This window comes from Anas platyrhynchos, chromosome 3 (assembly GCF_047663525.1).
Source record: "Anas platyrhynchos isolate ZD024472 breed Pekin duck chromosome 3, IASCAAS_PekinDuck_T2T, whole genome shotgun sequence".
NCBI classification, from domain to species: Eukaryota; Metazoa; Chordata; class Aves; order Anseriformes; family Anatidae; genus Anas; species Anas platyrhynchos.
The window spans coordinates 25,103,776-25,121,629 of record NC_092589.1 but is presented as its reverse complement, the minus strand read 5'-3'; the positions used below and the strand labels follow the sequence as shown (position 1 = coordinate 25,121,629).

Below are 17,854 nucleotides of genomic sequence, written 5' to 3'. Positions count from 1 at the left end.
TCTTTTTCTCCCAAGGAATTTGTTCTGGTTCTCTGACTGCTGCACAGCTGGTGATTTGGGTGCTGCCTGAAGTATGTTTCTATCAATCATCCAACTCGAGATCAGTGAGATTACGAAGACACAGAGTTGACTTCTGTATGCACCCTCTTTCTCCAAGGGCATCATGAGTGGAGAAATTCCCTTCTGAGAAAAGCAAAAGATGAGGGGAGACTTTCCTGGCTCATTCTGGGAGAAGACTGCTTTTCCTGTGTCCCTATGTCCCTTTCAGAAGCTGGTAGGCTCCCTTCAGTTCATAAGATGTCCAAGAAATGTGTGGACAGGTTTTTTTTTTGTTGTTTTGTTTTGTGTTTTTTTTTTTTTTTTTTTTTTTTTTTTTTTGTAATGTCTTGTCCCTATTCCCCTTTTTAAGTGAAACCATGTTTCCTTCTTGTGCCCACCACAATTGTCTTCAGAAGTGCAACTGCAGGAGATTGGGGTGTGGTGTTGCCTGTGTTGCTGCCGTGGTGACCTGCTCCTTGGATAAGTCATAGGCCACAGCTGCCAAGCCTCAGGTCAGTGTTTTGAAGCTTATCAGACTTCTCAGGCAGCTAAGCTGGCAGCAGACAGGAGTGTTTCTGTAGCTGGGCTTCCTATATCACTGAGTAACCATCTCTGGCATAGGCCAAGAAATACAGCTCGGTTCTTCCACTACTTCCCTGCAGCCTCTTCAAGGAAAGGCATGTATCATCTGGCTGGTTTTACTAGAAATAGTGCTGCTTTTTCCTTCTAATTCTGAAAAGTGTAAGGATTTTCAGAGACTGAGCCAGAGACATAACCAAGAAAGTCCTCCAGCTGAGGTGAAGCCTGATCTAAGGAATAGAGGTGGCTGCTGATGCCTGCTGGTTGCTGACTTTTGATGCCTGACTATCTGCCCAGATAGTTAGTTTTTGCTGTTGTTGCTATCAAGAGGCAACTGTTTATGGTGAAACTTTTCTTTTTAAAGACCATGTTCTAGTCCCTTCTACATGGAAGGTGCTCAGATGCATAAGGCCACCTGAGCACTAGCAGGCTGTCCATGATTCAGGTAGTGCCCTGTATTGAGCGCTTCAGCATCCTCCAGGGTGAATTAAATGAAGTGTCCAAGGCCTGCTGCTCACAGTGTTTCTGCTTGCATCAAGTGGTATCTTCACGCTTTGCAATGTTGTGGTCTTGTTTCTATGCTAAACCTAAGAAAACTCGGTCCTCTGAGAGGGACGGTAATGTTGCAGGATTTGGGGAATTTTATGACCAGTTGTTTATTTAAGTAAATCCATTGAGTTTCTGGGTAGGTACTATGTCTAAGATAGATGTCTAAGATGTACTAATTAACAAAAGGTCTTCACCATAACTCATCTGTGTATTTCATAACAACTGTAGTGGCATCTGCTGGTAAGGCTTACAACTGCAACATTTTCAGTGCTAACAGGTGGGATATCTGTGTATTAGTGTTGGCATTCAGGAATGTTTTCTTACGCTATTTAAAATGCCCTATCAAGGAAACAGAGCTGTATCAAGGACACCTAAAGCTCCAAGTGAACAGACCTTATTGCTCACAGTGACTTGAGATAGAGTTTGGGCTGGGCTCCTCAGTTCTGTTCCAGACAGAACGACCCTGTAATCCATTTACAAGTTCAAGACTTTGTTTTAGATATCATGGAATAGAATATGCTCACTAATTTTTTATTTACTTATTTTAGGGATTTGCTTTCCCTAAATTGATGTCAGTGCTAGAAAATCTTAGGCTTGCTGAAGCCATCTCTCTTTGAAGTGCAACACAGAGGAAAAATGGCTGAACCCTGTGAATCTGCTTTCCTAGCCAGGTAATTTTGGTATCTTTCTTAGTGACACTATCAAAGAAAGTAGTATATCCTCAAAAAGGAGAAATGCAGGCAAAAGGAAGAGCCTCAGGAAGTGGAGAGAAGGACTAAAAGAACCCGAAACCTATTGAGGAGGATACAGCATATCTCCGGCTGCGTCTGTAAGCATTTCCCTGGGGTTTATAAATGCAATGTGTGCAGCCTTGTTGTAGGTTCATTTAAGTCATTGATACAGATGCGTAGAAGATGTAATGCAAATTGCTCTTGAATTAATGTTGTTGTGAGGACCTGCCAAATACCATGCAAGTTTGGGGAATTCTATTTCACGTGAAAATGAACTTTCAGTTCAGCTGCAGTGCTCCCAGGCCTTTCTACTTGGGACTGCTTATTTCAAATGCTAAAAAAGTTCCTTGTTAGACAGTCATTCAATGATTTAAACCAGCCAGGCAAAACCCTCATTTCTCCTTCCCAGGGCTTCCCACTAGAAAAGATAAAGGATGGTCTAAATTTGACACAAGTAAAAGAACATGACATATGCTTTTTAAACACAGAAGGGGTTCAATCTTCTGAAGGTACTGCAAAATTGTATGTTCAGTTTGAAACATCTTTTTATATACAATGTCAGTAGTAAATGAGAAGCAGTTGTATTAGCAACTTAGGAGTCCTTGTGGCTCATTTTGTCATATAATTCATAGTGGCACTGTCTGGTACCCAAGTCTTATGACTAAATTTTGTGATACGTTTCAATCTGCAGATTGCATCTAAAATGGGATTATATGTATTTTTTAAAAAGTGAATAATTTAAAATATATTTTTTCCAATGGGAAGGTGTTAACTTAGCATATGTGACCTCTACAGATGTTCTTTGGGCACAGTATTTCAAATTAGTATAGAAAACATACATATATTTGAAAATTATAGTGGGGAGAGGCTAAATTAGCTACATGGGCCTACTGCTCTACTACATGATAACTTGGCAAGTACACATTGTTGGTGTATAGATCAGAGGCACATAAAAAATACCATTGAACTCTTCTGCAGATTCACAAGAGCCAAGCATATGTGTAACTTATTTGTTCCTTCTCTACGGTAGGAAACAATAGATAAATAATGTACAGCAAAAATCTGACTAATCTTTGCAAAAGCTCTTGTGCTTAGTTTTGGTGCTATATAAATGAAAACATTTTCTGAAGGACTGTGTTATGTTTTAGGGCTGCAACAACATAAACTCACAACTGTTACTACTGTTTTAATAGAGAATAATTGTATCCTCTGTTTGAAGTTTTTTTGGGAAAATCAATAAGACTGATGCTCTGGTGCAGTATATTCCACTGTGGGGATACAAGAATGGCATCTGTTTTAGAACAGAACAACAAAATGCTTGAAGTTGATCTAAATGATCCAGCATATTATTCTAAAATAACTCTTGCTATACTGTCTGGTTATTTGATTCCTGACCGCTTACTGAAACTTAATTTATTTTTGTCCAAATCCTCTCTTCATTGTGAGCACTTCAGCTCATTAACTTCTCTATGATATTACTGAGACAGCTAGCAGGAAACAACCTGAAGCACAGAAACCACACTGCTGGGACAGCTATTTATATGCACCGCTGAAGGCTTTCATTTGCTGTAGCGGTTAAAAAAAAAAAAAAGCACCACCCTGCCATTTCCTCCCCATCTTTCAGATGGCACTAGCTTGCCCTGATGACAAGCAAGAACTTAATGAAGTTGGAATCGCCCCTGCAAACCTTCACACCAAATAGTGAGCATGTATGTCTGCCTGGCACAGCTTCAGGAACCTGAGTAAATTCATTTCCTTATGAAGCACTTAACCACGGATCATCTGGCTCCACAAGAAAATTGTAAATTGGTGTTTTACATGAACTTTCACTGAACCTGAATTGTAGTGCACATATTTACCACCTCCACTGTTTTCTGCAGTAGACAAGTCCTTCTTGTTAGCCAGACTACTGTGGAAGAGGGTCTGATTTCATGAAGCCCAGCAACCCACATGTAGAAGATGGCCAGTCCTGAATACGTAGCTGGTGCACAGACACAGGTTAGCTGCACATCCATTATATATCAAGCATCTTGCGTTTCATTTATTACTTCCAGACATGCTGAGAATAGATCTGAATTTCACCCAACTTACTGAACTTGAATCTTGGTTCAGTTTGCCTCTGGGAATAGGAATTGTCTTGTCTGTAATGCTTCTCCTGAAATCCTGTATGGCAACTGAGGTTTAATCAAGAATCTAAAGAATTCTGGCAAGAAGTCTCCAAAACTGATTGGAGAATTTGTTTTGTAAAAACAAATTGTTAGATTTTCAGGAAATCAAATTCATGATAACAAGTACGTGCTGCTTCTTAGGATGGAGTATGGGGGTGTGGTTAGGGGAGTAGGAAAGACAGCAGTAAATGACCACCTATCTACAGAAATCTGCAGGTGTACCTGTACCCAGAAAGTCTGCAGCTACACTGCTATTTTCTGTTTTTGTTTGTTTGTTTGTTTTTCTCTAAGGCAAATGCTGGAAGTTTTGATGCTGTTTTGCTGCATGTTTGTCTAGAAGTGTCTTCTGTCTTCTGTAAATGGGATACAACTAAAATTGACAGGCTTTAGGATCTAGCATTAAACACTGTCCCACCCTGAAATCAAAACATGCACATCTTGCTACCAAGCACAGCTGATGAAGCCACAGAGATGACACTTTTGTTCATATAGAATTTCTGATATATTTAAAACTTTATTTTTCCAAAGACTACCAACACTTTAAAAATGTCTTATAAAACATAGATTTCAGTGTGCCATAAATTATACAGTATCAGTAACTCATGACAATTGGGGGGTGGGGGAGGGATCAAGATTTAAATTATTCTGCCCCTTAAGGCTTAGGCCTAACCAGAATGATTCTTTTACTTAGAAATGCAAAAATGGTCTAGAGAAAGATTCACATTTGAACACCCTCTGAACTTCATGGAATTTTGTGCTTTACAGTATTTCTACTGAAGCTGATGTCTGAACTGAAGTAGTTCAGTTCTATAAATGAAGTGTGTGGGGATGTGTGTGGGAGGTCCATTTATTGTTCAGGTTGGACCCAACCACAAAAATACAGATTATAGTTGATGATGAGCTTGAATAAAAAGCAATGCATTTGATTCCCTCCCATCCCTGCTGATCTTTCTACTCCTTTCAGATGTATGTTTATTTTCCTCCAAGTTACTGTATGCTAGTATTGTTCTTATCTATACATTCACTTGATTATGTGGCTGTGTGCTGAGCCTGTCATTTACGTTGCTGTTTCATTATGTGCGTAATTATTTCTCTGTGGGCAGCCAGAACTGCTAATGATGCTGCATCAATTGCTGCTACTGTGAGAGCTGAGAGCAGAGTGTTAACTTCTGCAGAGCATAATTAAAGTTAATGCATGTATGGTGAGAACAATGTAGGTCAGAGCATTCTCAGAATTGCTCCTTGCATGCACTAACTGTGGCTGGTTATTTTGGAATCAAGTTCACGATAGCTTACTCCATGAGGGACCTTTGTGTTTACTGTGCTTCCACAGAAAGCATCTTGTCGCCCATTTGTAATGTAGCTTTTGATTTGTGCATCTTATGCAGATTCTGATGAGATCTATTCCTTCAGTGGGATTGTGATAAGCATATTTGTCCCAGTTCTCCATACAGACCCAAAATCCCACAATGTTTTTCTTGCGCCAAAGTAGTGACTGTACTTTGCTCTTGGAAAACGTGCCAAGAAGCCAGGATTAAATCCACAAAATGAATGCCACACAAAACAAACAGAGCATGATCACATAATGGAGAAAAGAGATGTAAGGATGGAGAATGATGTACTTAGTTACATCTTGGTTAATTAGTTTTGCCACTGAAGTGCACATGGAGAACCTCACGTGTCTCTGTTGCAGGCAGTGTCACTGTAGCAGCATTGCAGCAGCCATCATCCCCAAGCAGGTGTTGGAGAATGGGGTCCTCATGGGCTTCTGGCTTGAGATGAGCTCTGGGTCTGTGTGGAACCTGGTCCCCAGAAAGTTTGTGGAGTATTTGGAGGCCATCCTGGGCCTCACAGTTCAACTGGCTGCAAAATGATGCTACTGTGAAGTATGGGTTGAGTCTAGCAAGTTAATGGAAACTAGTGTATTTTTTTCCCCTACAGGGATGAAGTCTTTGCGTGCCATTTTTCTCACTGATAATTGGAAAGCTAATTGCAACGTGTCTGACAGTCAGAGGTCAGAGCCTAGCACTGATTGCTTTGCTTTCCTCTGGTCTAATTGCAGCACCTCAAACCAGAAGCAATACCACACATACACAGTGAACGCTTTAGCTTGCACAAGAAGCACCTGTAAATAGTCCCTCATGTCTTGAGAATGTTGTTATCTTTGGTTTAGCTTCCAAAATTGCTCTGGAAGCACAGTGCTTTCAGCTTTTGATGAGAAAAGCATCATTTGCCTTGAACTCCCACACTACTCCGTGGCAGTCCATCAGAGAGGGCTGCTGTTGGAGTGAAAACATTCTCACAGCCCTGACAGATGTGAAATGCTGTTTTAGCTGTGCTTGTGGTTTTGTTTTTTGAGGGAAGTGAGCCCAAGAATGAAGGGAGCTAACTTGCATGTCCCTCTGCCAAGTTGTTTTGTGTGACCTGAAGGTTATTTATTTTGAAGCGTTTGGGTTAAATACCACAACCCTCGGAGCACATGCCTCTAGTTGCCCTCAGATACACATTTTATAGAAGCAAACTGTGTGGCTGCTTTGACATGGAGAAATACCCTTTAGGGTATAATATAATAGTAACAGTGGCACAGGGCAGCCCTTTTAACTCAAGCCAGTGCTGTAGGCATCATCTCAGATGCGTGTGACAAATCCTAATTTCCATGTAGAACATGGAAGAATCGTTTTACCAAATATCATTCCCTGTTTGTCTGTCCCTATGCAAAAAGTAAGTTCTGCCTGAGGTCACTTTTGAACAGCTTCCTCAGAGAACAGAAAAAAAGCAACATGTGTATTTGAGAGGGTGGTGGATGCAGGGTTCAAGAAGCAATTGCATCATGCAGTCATCTAATTCTTGTTCAGCTAACAGGTAACTTCTGCAGCCACTGAGCTGTTTATTTTTAACCAGTCCTAGATGCTTCCCTGGAACACTAGTAACAACAACTCTTCAGACAGAGAGGCCACAGGAGCTGTAACAGACTGAATTTGTTGCAAAAACTTCAGTAGACAATGAAAATGTAAATGAAACTTTGTGTAAGCACTGGACAAAAATAACTTAGAAGACACCCTTGAAGACTGCTAAGGGGTATCAGCAAGCACACAGCAACAGCTGACTGCAGCAGTGGGAACATGCCTACCCAGCTACATTCAGACAGCCTCAGCTCCTCACCAGTTCAGCCATCCATTTGGGCTCACGAACCACTATGCTTGGTCTGCCCCCTAATTACCTGGTTGTAGAGACCAGAGTGCTTGAGTTTAGCTTTCTGCTATGAGGCTGTCCAGCTGAAAACTGTCAAGGTGATTGGGTGGTCATTGCTTGCTGCAGGTGTTGAGACGTGCTTGTACTGCTGGGACAGCCAAGGGGGTAAGTGCTCTTTGTCACCTATCGCCTTCCAGAGGGCTTCAGTACAGAAGGATGTAAGGGGACAACTGAGAGGAGGGACTTAGAATGAAGGAAAAGGAAGAAGCAAGGTTTATTTTTTTCTTGAACATTGTATTGACTGTTTATTCCTAAAATAAACATTCAGCCTGTTGCACTTAATATCTACAGGGAGCTAGCTGGTCAGCAAGGCAGGACTCAGACATATGCACATAAAATAGACAGGTGAGGGGGCTATTGGTTCCTAGCTTGGTAATAATTGTGCATAAATGACAGCGGTTGAAACATGTACTCTAAAGGAACATGAAATATGGTAATACTTTCCAGAGAGTCACAGAATAATATTGCTGGTTTTGTTGTTGTTGTTGTAATAGACATGTCTCCAGCTTCCATCAGTTTGGGTGAAGCTCTTGCTCTAGTTTCTACAACAAGATTCTTCCTTAATATACTGTGTATTTGTTAGTTTTATCCCTAATACTGTTACTATTTTGTTCTGTGTCATATATACCAGAGAGTGAATGTATCCTAGATTAGACTGTATGGAGTGGACTGTAAAGGTTCTACATCTGTGACTAAACTAGCTAAATATTATGCAATATATATATAGTTCTCTGTAAGATTTCTCCCCTCTGCCTTTTCCCATTTTTTTCCATGTTGTATGTTTATGCAGCAAGCCATTACTTGAGATAACAAAACAAAAAAAAAAAAACAGAAGCAGCTCACCACAATATTGGTGTTAGTGGCTGCTTTGAGACCATCTCTGAAAATCACATTTTTATTGCAAGGTAACAGGTTGCACTAAAAAATAAAATTTCTGCTTCTAACTTGCATATTTTCCAGCCTTTCTTCCTTCTTGCTTTCCATGTATGACCCCATATACTTTGTAGCTGGCCTCTGATTTGGGATTGTTCTCACGAAGTCACTCAATAATTTAGTGGTAACTGGAAACACATTTTGGTTTGTTAGTTTGTGGTGGTGCTGTTCTAACTGGCATAGCTGCTGGCATGGCACAGTGCTGCTTTTTTCCCTGCTGGTTTCCCTTACTCCATGGTGCAGCCAATTACTTACACCCGGAGGATGAAATTTAGTTCTAGTTGCAGTAGCTTAAGGGAAATTGTTGTAACAAGCAGGATTCCTGAAGAAAGCGTGCCACTGGCTAGGGCAGCTGCTGAGGATGCAAATGTTACAACAGTTTTCCTGTTTGAGGAGCAAAACAATAAGGCATAGACATGCTGCTTGTTTGCATGCTTGTAGGCAAATTTTTTGTGTGTTGAATGTGCTGAAACTTAGGTTTTAATTGCACTGCATAGATTGCAAGTGAAAATGACTTTCCAAAATTCCTGAGAAAGCTCGGCCAGTTTTACCATGTAAAACTTTTCTATATAAAATTTCTGAAGTGTTTCTTTGCATTACATATCTAACAAATGTATTATGTATTGTAAATACACAAATTATAAATTAAATTTATAATTGTGCACAATTTTGTGCAATTATTAATTTGTACAAAATATATATTAAAATTATGTGTGATATGTAGCATATATAGTTATATAAGCATTTATAAATTTCTTATGTGTTTATATATGCCATATCCTCATGTTCATAAATATGAGAATCTGTGTTTATTAAAAAAAAACACACACACTTAAAAGATCTCTAATTTGCTTAGTATCATTTGCCAACTATTGAGTCAACTTAGGCTGTTCTATAGTGTATGACTCATTTCCTCTCTGGACCCTTGGGAGCTGTGGTATTTTGCCTATTTTCATGCACATGAAAAGCAGTATCACACCTCCCTACTGCTTTTTGTTTTCAAATTTACATGTGCTGGCTCTAAAACGCTAATAACAAAAAACAGTTAAAAGAAATAGGATAAGCATGCATAGTCTAAAGACTAGGGGGACTCTAATTTTGCAAAGGACAGCCAGTGGATATCACTGGTGCTTATTGCTATTTCAGAACCATGGCCTAATGAGGAAAGCAAACTAGAAGCAGGACTCCCCTTTATAGCTAAATGCTAGCAAAAGCCTAGGCTCTTTGTGTCTCCTTGATACAGGAAACCAAAATGAGGAAGGAAAGAAAGGTTTGAAAACTTAAGCTTAATGAACAGAGCTGAATATATAAGATGGTGCCAAAAAATTCAGGGTTTTTTGCCTTTTTTTTTTTTTTTTGTCTTATTTTGGGAAAGTTTGTGTAGAGAAACTGGTTTATCCCCCAGTTTGGAGGATAAATTATCCCAGACTGGAGCACTGGGAGATTTGCAGTAGTTTGAAAAGAGGAAACTCATCTTCCAGAGCAAAGGAAACTTGAAAAGGGTCACTAACTGCTGGTAGCTGTAGGCAGGAAGAGAAAATCATCTCATCTTGAACTTGAAAGCAAAACTCAATTTCAAGTGAGAACTGTGTCAGCAATGGGAGTGGCTAAATTCGCAGTTTAGGCAACCCATGCCTAACCCATGTTAATTTAAGTGTCAATACACAGGTAAGAAAGCGTTTGGAGGAAGATCTTTCCCAGAGATTTTCTTTTGAAGTAATGCAAGAAGCCTCCCTGCACTTTGTGTATTCATGAAGTAGATGTTTTTAGGATGAGAGCTGCAGCTGCCAGCCAACGTGCAGGACTGCAGGGGGAAGGTGGGACTGCAAGTGAGAGTGTTTCAAAAACTGTCCTTTGTGTCCTGAACGTTGTAAGGTGTTTCCAGATACACTGAACAGGAAAACTTCTGCAACTCTACTCTATCCCCCTACCCCAAGCCTTTGTGAAGCTCTCGTGACTATACAAAGAGATTTTTTTCATGTCAGGGTTCTGGGTGATGCTGCTTTATCCTCCTCCCTTTTTGTCTGCACAGAGAAAGGATGAGTGCTTCAAACTAGAAAATGCTTTAAAATCCCAGCTTTGAAACAAGGCTGGGGGGTGCCGTAATAATCTCTTCATTTCTGTTTAGCCTTGCGTGAAAGCTATCTGTAGAAGCAGCCCTGACTGTTTTTTTTTGTTGTTGATGTTGTTTGTTTTGTTTTGTTTTTGCCATTGGCAATTGTTTTGCTATTCTACCTGGGAACTTGGATAATCCAAGGAATCATTTTGCAGCTGTCTGGCACAGGACACCACAGCTTCACCAAAAAGCTGGTGCAATGTTGGCAAAGGTCATACATCAGGGAGATGTGCTCCAGATAGTATTTTTATGTAAAGCTAATGGAAGAGGAACAGAAAATAAAGTAAATTGGCTATTTTTTAGATTGCTGTGTGGTTTTCATACTTGGTTCCCCAACAGCCTTTGTACAGGGAAGGTTTCCTGCCTTTCTCTTCATCATCAAAAGTGTGTGTGTGGCGGATGAGTAACTCCAGATCTTTGTTGTAATAACCCCTGAGCCACACAACAGCAGCTTCACCTTAAAGAAATTGAGTGAGAAAAAGGGAAAAACCCAGTCTGATGCAATGCTAGGGTTTGTGGGTCCCCCAGAGCAAGGGCGTAGCACAGCAAGTGTGTTGCAGTAGGAAGGATCTATCCAGGTTAGGTTAGCCGGAGTAATTTTGAAGGGAAAGCACACTTCTGAAGCAAATAGAGTGAGCCGTATTGCCTGTTGGCATAAATGCAAAGCATGTATGACCAGGAAACGTCTTCGTGTTTGTGCATGGGAAGGTGCTTTCAGGTCAGGTTTTCACTGAGGTTCGTTTGTAGCCAACAAAACTCTGGCTCTCTCCCACCTGTATTCAAATCATTGAGGTTATCCTGCCCAGCAGCCTGCTAGGAGGAGGCTGTAATTTCATGCAACTCGATGCCATCCGCTTGCATCTGGTGTATCGTTATTTATTTTGTATTTGATATTGTATTTTAAAAATATGTATCTTAAAGCAGAACCCTGTAACCTACTGCCCATGAGATTTCCAAATACGCTGTATGCGCAGCAGTCTATTTCTGGCCCTAAAATACTTGTCAAAGCTCTCTGGGACTGTGCAGTTCCGTGCAGAGCTGAGAAAATTGTTTGTTAGCTGTCTGAACCACCCTACCAGGACACCGAACCAAGGCACTGATGTCTGCAGCAATGCTTTCTTTGAGAACAAAGTGTAGTTTCCTTTTGTGTGTATGTGGTTAAGTAGTGTAGAACAAATAAACATTGTGTGGGAATTGGTAGTAACAGAATGTATGTATTTATTTAATGTCTGAATCACTTGTTTCAATGACTTGTTGCCTTGGGAATGCCTGAGATTGCCACCGAAAACGTGAAAATTACATATACACCCATGGTGGGTACAGATGGCTGTTGCATTAACAGCCAGGGATAAATGGGGAGAATTTAAGAGAAAGAGGAGAAAAGAGAAGACTGAAGTCTGCAAGTGTCTTTGCCTTTTATCTGTTCCAAAGTGTTGGCTCACTGAAACTTCTCATATTAGTATTGTCTGTCATCACTCCTGTTCTGGGTGTTAGCTGCTCAGTGCTCAGCCAAAATTTGAAGGTCAATTTGTGTGTTCTAAATGGTCCCCATATCATGTGTTGGTGGTAGGATAGATGTATAGTCTTTGCAGGTAGGGAAGGAAGGTAAGAAAGATTTATGAAAATGAGGGTGGTATAAGGCAAGCCCTGAGGGGTTCTGATTCATTTACTGGAATTGTTCCTGGAGAAGCTAACTTTCTGCGGATATTCTTATGACAATTTTAAAAGTTTATAACAATTTTAAAGTGGCAGGCACTGACAGGAAAAAAAGTGAACCAAGTCCAAATGCCAAGTGCAGGGTTTTCAGTTTTGGTGACTGCATTTGAACGAATCTTCCTTTTGTTTCTTGCCAACACTTCTGTTTAAACACTCCATCTTGAAAAAATAGATTGGAAAACCTACATTCATGGATATATTTCAACATGCTAGTAGAAACATAGACGTTGAAGTTCAAAGTTTAAAAGATGTAAATTACTGTATGTAAAAAATAATAATAAAAAACCAGTTGAACAGGTTTTATGAAATAAGTCAATTTAATTGAGAGCAGATATGAAGCTCATAAAGCCAAGGTATGTGAGTTCATCTTTTTTTTGGTGCATTGAGCTTACATCTCTGTTTATCATCAAATTATTTTCCAGCAGCTGCTGGCTTGACCCAGTCTGCAGCCCCGCTGTCCATCCCCGTGTGGATCAACACGAGCAGCTCTTGCAGGCTGCCATGCCATTCGTGTACTTGGTACCAGCAGCGTGCTGAACTCTTCATTTTTGGTACAAAGCCCGTTAAATATTACTTTCAGCTATCGAAAGAAGTTGTGCTTACTGTCAGCGACAGGCAGAAGAATCATAAAGTGGTTAAAAAAATAAAGCTGGACAGCCAACATTTTTGTGGGCAGAGCTGTGTATGTGTGTATATAAAGATTTTGAAGTGACAATTTTTTTTTTCCAGGCACCAGAGAACAGATTTAGGGGTGCAATATGGTTAATGTGCTAGAGCTGGGGGTTGAGGCCAATTTTTTCCCTACATCCAGCACAGTTTGTCACACAAGAAGCAGGGGAAGGGATCTTCTGTCTCTCCTGTCCTGCTGAGATTCCAGATGGCTGCAGCACATCAGCTGAGGTTGCTCTCTGCTCTGCAATGCCTTCTTGAAGACTAAAGGTAATGGATTCAAGAACTAGAAGCCTACTGTGAATCTGTTTGTGAGTCAAGAGATGCTTGAAACCCAGCAGTGTCTTTTAAAAATATTTTAAAGTAATTAAGTTTTCTTCGTTATTCTAGAATTAAAACCACTTTCTGTTTAAATATTTACAATGCATGTAGCTCTGACATGTCTTGAAAATACTAAGAAATACTGCAGTATGTGTTTACTGTAATTTTTTTGAAAATTGACTGCTTCAAGGGCTTCCTGCTGGAGTAATTTAACAATCATGCTGCAAAAATAGGAAGGTAAGAAGCCCCGCAGAAGACAAAGTAGCTAAAACTCTTATTTCAATACTCGTTGCTTAGAGAATCTAAGAATCAACTTCCCTTGGTCAATACTGAGCCTTATTTATAAATTCATATACAATACAAAAAGGAAGTTTGGACTACTGTGGAGATCAAAGTTTCAACGTGTTTTTTTTTCTTACTCCTGTTTAGAGAACTGACGTTGGTTTGCATGTGTCTGTATCCCTCTCCTTATTGCTGAGCGCAGCACTTGTTGATAGCCTTGGACAATTTTTTTAAAGCTGTTTCTGAAGATAAACGTTTTGCAAAACTCCCCAGAATGCAAGCGCTCATCTTAATTTATCCAGAGCCACACTGTTTGTTAGTGTGCAGTTTCTTCATATAGTTTTAAGTTCAAATTTTCTGTGCTATAAATTAAGATATAATGGGAAGCTTCTTCCATGATTAAGGGTGAAACCCCAGCCTTACTGAGGCCTGTGCAAACAAAGCCTCTACAGATTCTGTTCAACAAAATTCAGAGGTTAATCCCAAAACTTCTGCTCCTTTTTAAAGAACCATTCTATCACTGAAAAATAAATAAATAAAATTCTATGCACTAATCTAAACTATCCCTAAAGTGCCTGATCACATTCACATTCTTTAATCTTCACAATCGTGTTTTTTTTTTTTTTTTTTTTAATGTATTGTCCTTAGTTTTTCCAACAGCATTTTCAGAAACAGAGGTGATTATTTTTTTGTCAATGAGCAAAATCGAGTCTGCCTTTTCTTTTATGTTATATTTTATGATTCAAAATGCATGGTGCATGTGTTCATCAGTGTATACTCATCTGCAGCAGCTGTGCGTGTTGGGAAGGCAGCTGCCATCTGGGAGATTTCTTCCTCTAATGCAAATAGTGGAGATCTTTTCACTAGACAGGCTAGGAAAATTTGATCATATATAATACTAGAGAAGGAGAGAAAGTGTAGTGTGTGTGTGTGTATATATATGTGTGTGTGTGCATATATGTGTATATATATATATACACACACATTCTATAGTCTGTATAGAATAGGCACATATATATAGGACACATACATATATAAATGCTTGTGTTTATTGTAAGGTGGAGTTTTTAAGTCTGTGAGCCATATGGGTGTTTTCTTCCACAGAGGCAAAGAGCTAATCAAGAGAGGAAATAGAAGCTAATTACCCCACCCACCTCTGAAGCCTCCGTTAAAGCCATTTATCATCACGCTTCTCAACTTGCTTGGGTTGGCAACTTTATAGGAGGGCTGTATTTTGAAGCCTTTCTAGACTACCTATAAAAATAGTGGTTAAAAACAAAACAAACAAGCAAACAAAATACCCCAGAAAGTATCAGCAATACTTGTCTTAAGCATAGAGATGGCTAGGTATGGTTTGGATGCGCATTCACTGGGCAGTTAGGCTATTAGATGTGTGACTGAAAAACATCAGCTTTGAACAGAAATGTTGGAGGGGTTTTTAGAGCTAAACAAACTGAGGAGAGTTCATGATCAGCACCAACAGCTGCAGCGTGCTACAGCTGTATTTCCCAAATATTGCAGATCTTTGTACCCTTAATGCTGCTGAAGTGGTTTGATGAATTTAAAATATTTTTAACCCTGTGAAAGATAAACTGATATTAGTATCAGATTTTTCTGTAAAGCGAAAAACAGAAAGAGAAAAAATATACACTGTAAAAATTATTATGTAACAATGAAAAATAAAGGTTAAAGGATTTACAGTAGAACTTCATGTTTCAGGTAGTGCTTACAGATCATTACTTAAAGAAAACAGGTTGGATATTACCTCAGTTAAGTTCCATAGACTTGACTTCAGCTGAAGCCCCTTTTGCGGGACCTCAGTTTTCATATGGCATTAAAAAAGGATGCTTTTATGAGCCTCCAGATGTATTAGCTAAATAGTTGGTACACACGATACTACCAGTCATTTGTAATATTGCAGGCAGCAGTAACTTGGTTAATAACAATTCAGGGGGACTCAAAATGTCACCAATTCTGAGTTGTAAGTCTTGGAATATTAACATCAGTTAAAGTTCCCAAGCTTTTAAAAATATCTTTTGATAGATTAAATCATTAAATTAAAGATAATACAGATAAGACACTAAAGTTAAGACAAGATAATACAGATAAAACACTAAATTCAGTGCCTCTAGTCTTAGGGTGTAAAGTACCAAAATCTTAAGGGAACAAGGGTGTCTTGCTTTTTCAGGTAGGTGTGATATTGTAGTGCTTAATATTTATTGCTAAAATTAAAAGCTGGGGAATTATTTTCTCAGGTTTATGTTGTGGGATCAAGATGCTTTGTGTGTTGATTGCAAATTTCTCTGTTTCTGAGTTCTTTATAGAGACATAGACAACCTAACCAGCAGCAGTGCACAGGTAATATCCTGGAGATGAAGGTCTGACTGGTTTCACATTTGTCCCATTTAATAGCTGATCTGACATGGTCCAATCAATATATCTAAAACAATCTTTCAAATGTATACCACTACAAGCCTGCCAGTAAACCTTTTGATAATAAACAGCTCTAAATGGCACCACAGCTCCCTAATCCAGGTTCAATAAACAAATCCAAAAGAAAACCATTACTCTGAAAGTATATTTATTCTCTAAATGAGATTACAACTGAAAACCTTCATATTTAAGTATATTAATTGCAGGCCTATGTTGCCAACAGAATGAAGCAGACTCATTCCAAGCATTAGTTGCTGTAATTAGATGTCTACTGTAAACAGCTCTTAATGTTATAATTGTAAACTGTGCAGTAGTAAAAACAAACAAACAAACATAAAGTTAGCTGGAACTAAAACCATTTATTATTTGAAGCCAGAAATGAAGCTTCGATTGCATTCTTTCACATAGTAAATTGTTAAATGTCTTTCAGATAAAAGCTGATTGCTTTCATGCAGCTAAAGAACAAATTTATTCTGACAGCACTTATTTAAATCGATGCTTAAACGTTACTCTGTTTTTATCAAACCATTAATCTCACTTAAATGTCTTTTATTTCATTATATAATGAAAAATGACATGAATGCCTATGAAAATACAACCTTTGTTTGTTTGTTTGTTTGTTTTAAAGAGGAGGGATACAAACTAAATACATAGTTCCTGGGAAAATAAGATCACAAATAGAGATGTAGACGAAGCAGTGATGTTTAATGCCTTCTTCGCCTCTGTCTTCGACATTGGTGATGGATTCTGGGACCCCTGGAGCCCTGAGTTGCAGGACTGAGACTGTGGTAATGAGAAATTTCCTACCAACCCTGGACTTGTGTGGGATTGGCTGCTCCAGCTGGATGCATATGAGTTGATGGGACCTGCTGGGCTTCATCCCAGGGTACTCAGAAAACTGGCTGATGTCATCACAAGACCTCTCTCAATTATTTTTCAGTGGTCTTGGGAATCTGGAGAGGTCCCAGTTGACTGGAAGCTGGAAAACGTTCCAATTTCCAAGAAGAGTAGGAAAGAAGATCCTGGTAATGATAGGCCTGACAGTCTCTCTTCAGTGCCTGGTAAAATTATGGAGAACGTTATTCTGGAAATTACTGAAAAACACCTGAAAGACAAGGGGGTCATTGGTCACAGCCAGCATGGGGTCACTAAGGGAAAGTCCTATTTAATGAACTTAATTTCCTTTTATGACAAGGTCATCCACCTGGTTGACCAAGGGAAGCCACTTGTGATCTTTTTGGATTTCAGTAAAGCTTTTGATACTGTTTCTCCACAGTAGCTTTCTGGACAAAATGTCCACCATACAGCTAGATAAACAGGTAATACAATGGGTGAACAAACAGCTGATGGTTTTGGCTCAATGGGTTAAACAACTTGGATGTAGGACTTCAAGGTATACTAAGTTTGTGGACAACACTAAACTGGGAGGTGTTGACTCCCTTAAAGGTAGAGAAGCCTTGCAGAAAGATCTTAACAAATTAGAGAACTAGGCAATCACCATCAATATGAAGTTTAACAAGGGCACATGCTAGATTCTGCACCTGGGACTAGACAACCCTGGCTGTACACACAGACTAGAGGACAAGAGGCTGGGGAGCAGCTCTGTGGAAAGGGATCTGGGGGTTCTGGTTGACAGCAAGTTGACTGAGCCAGCAGCGTGCCCTGGCAGCCAAAAGGGCCAACCCTACCATGGGGTGCATCAAGCATGGCATTGCTTGTCTGTTGAGGGAAGGGATTGGCGCCTCGGCACCATGCTGGCGCAGCCTTGCCTTGACTAGTGTGCAATCTGGAGCACTGCAGTACAAGAAGGACATAAAACTATTACAGAATGTCCGAAGGAGGGCTACAAATGTGGTGGAGGGTGTAGAGGGCAAGATGTATGAGGAGTGGCTGAAGTTTCTTGGTTTGTTTGGCCTAGAGAAGACAAGACTGAGGGGCATTCTCATGGTGCTGAAGCTGGAGTTTCTCATGGCCTACAGCTTCTTCATGAGGGGGAGTGAAGTGGCAGGCGCTGAGCTCTGCTCTCTGGGGACAGCAACAGGACTGGGGGGAACAGCACGGAGCTG

The 17,854-nt window shown here is 39.8% G+C and overlaps 1 long non-coding RNA gene across 2 annotated transcripts; it reads left to right on the top strand.

The window, feature by feature from the left end:
• The first annotated feature begins 227 nt into the window (after positions 1-227).
• LOC119716447 (uncharacterized) lies at positions 228-15,024 on the top strand. Of its 2 annotated transcripts, none has more exons than XR_011808098.1 (4): positions 228-716; positions 1,716-1,838; positions 6,968-13,022; positions 14,460-15,024. It is a non-coding gene; the product is annotated as an uncharacterized lncRNA (long non-coding RNA). The 2 variants fall into 2 exon arrangements; XR_011808097.1 differs by having other exon boundaries at positions 3,523-13,022.
• Positions 15,025-17,854: the final 2,830 nt, after the last annotated feature.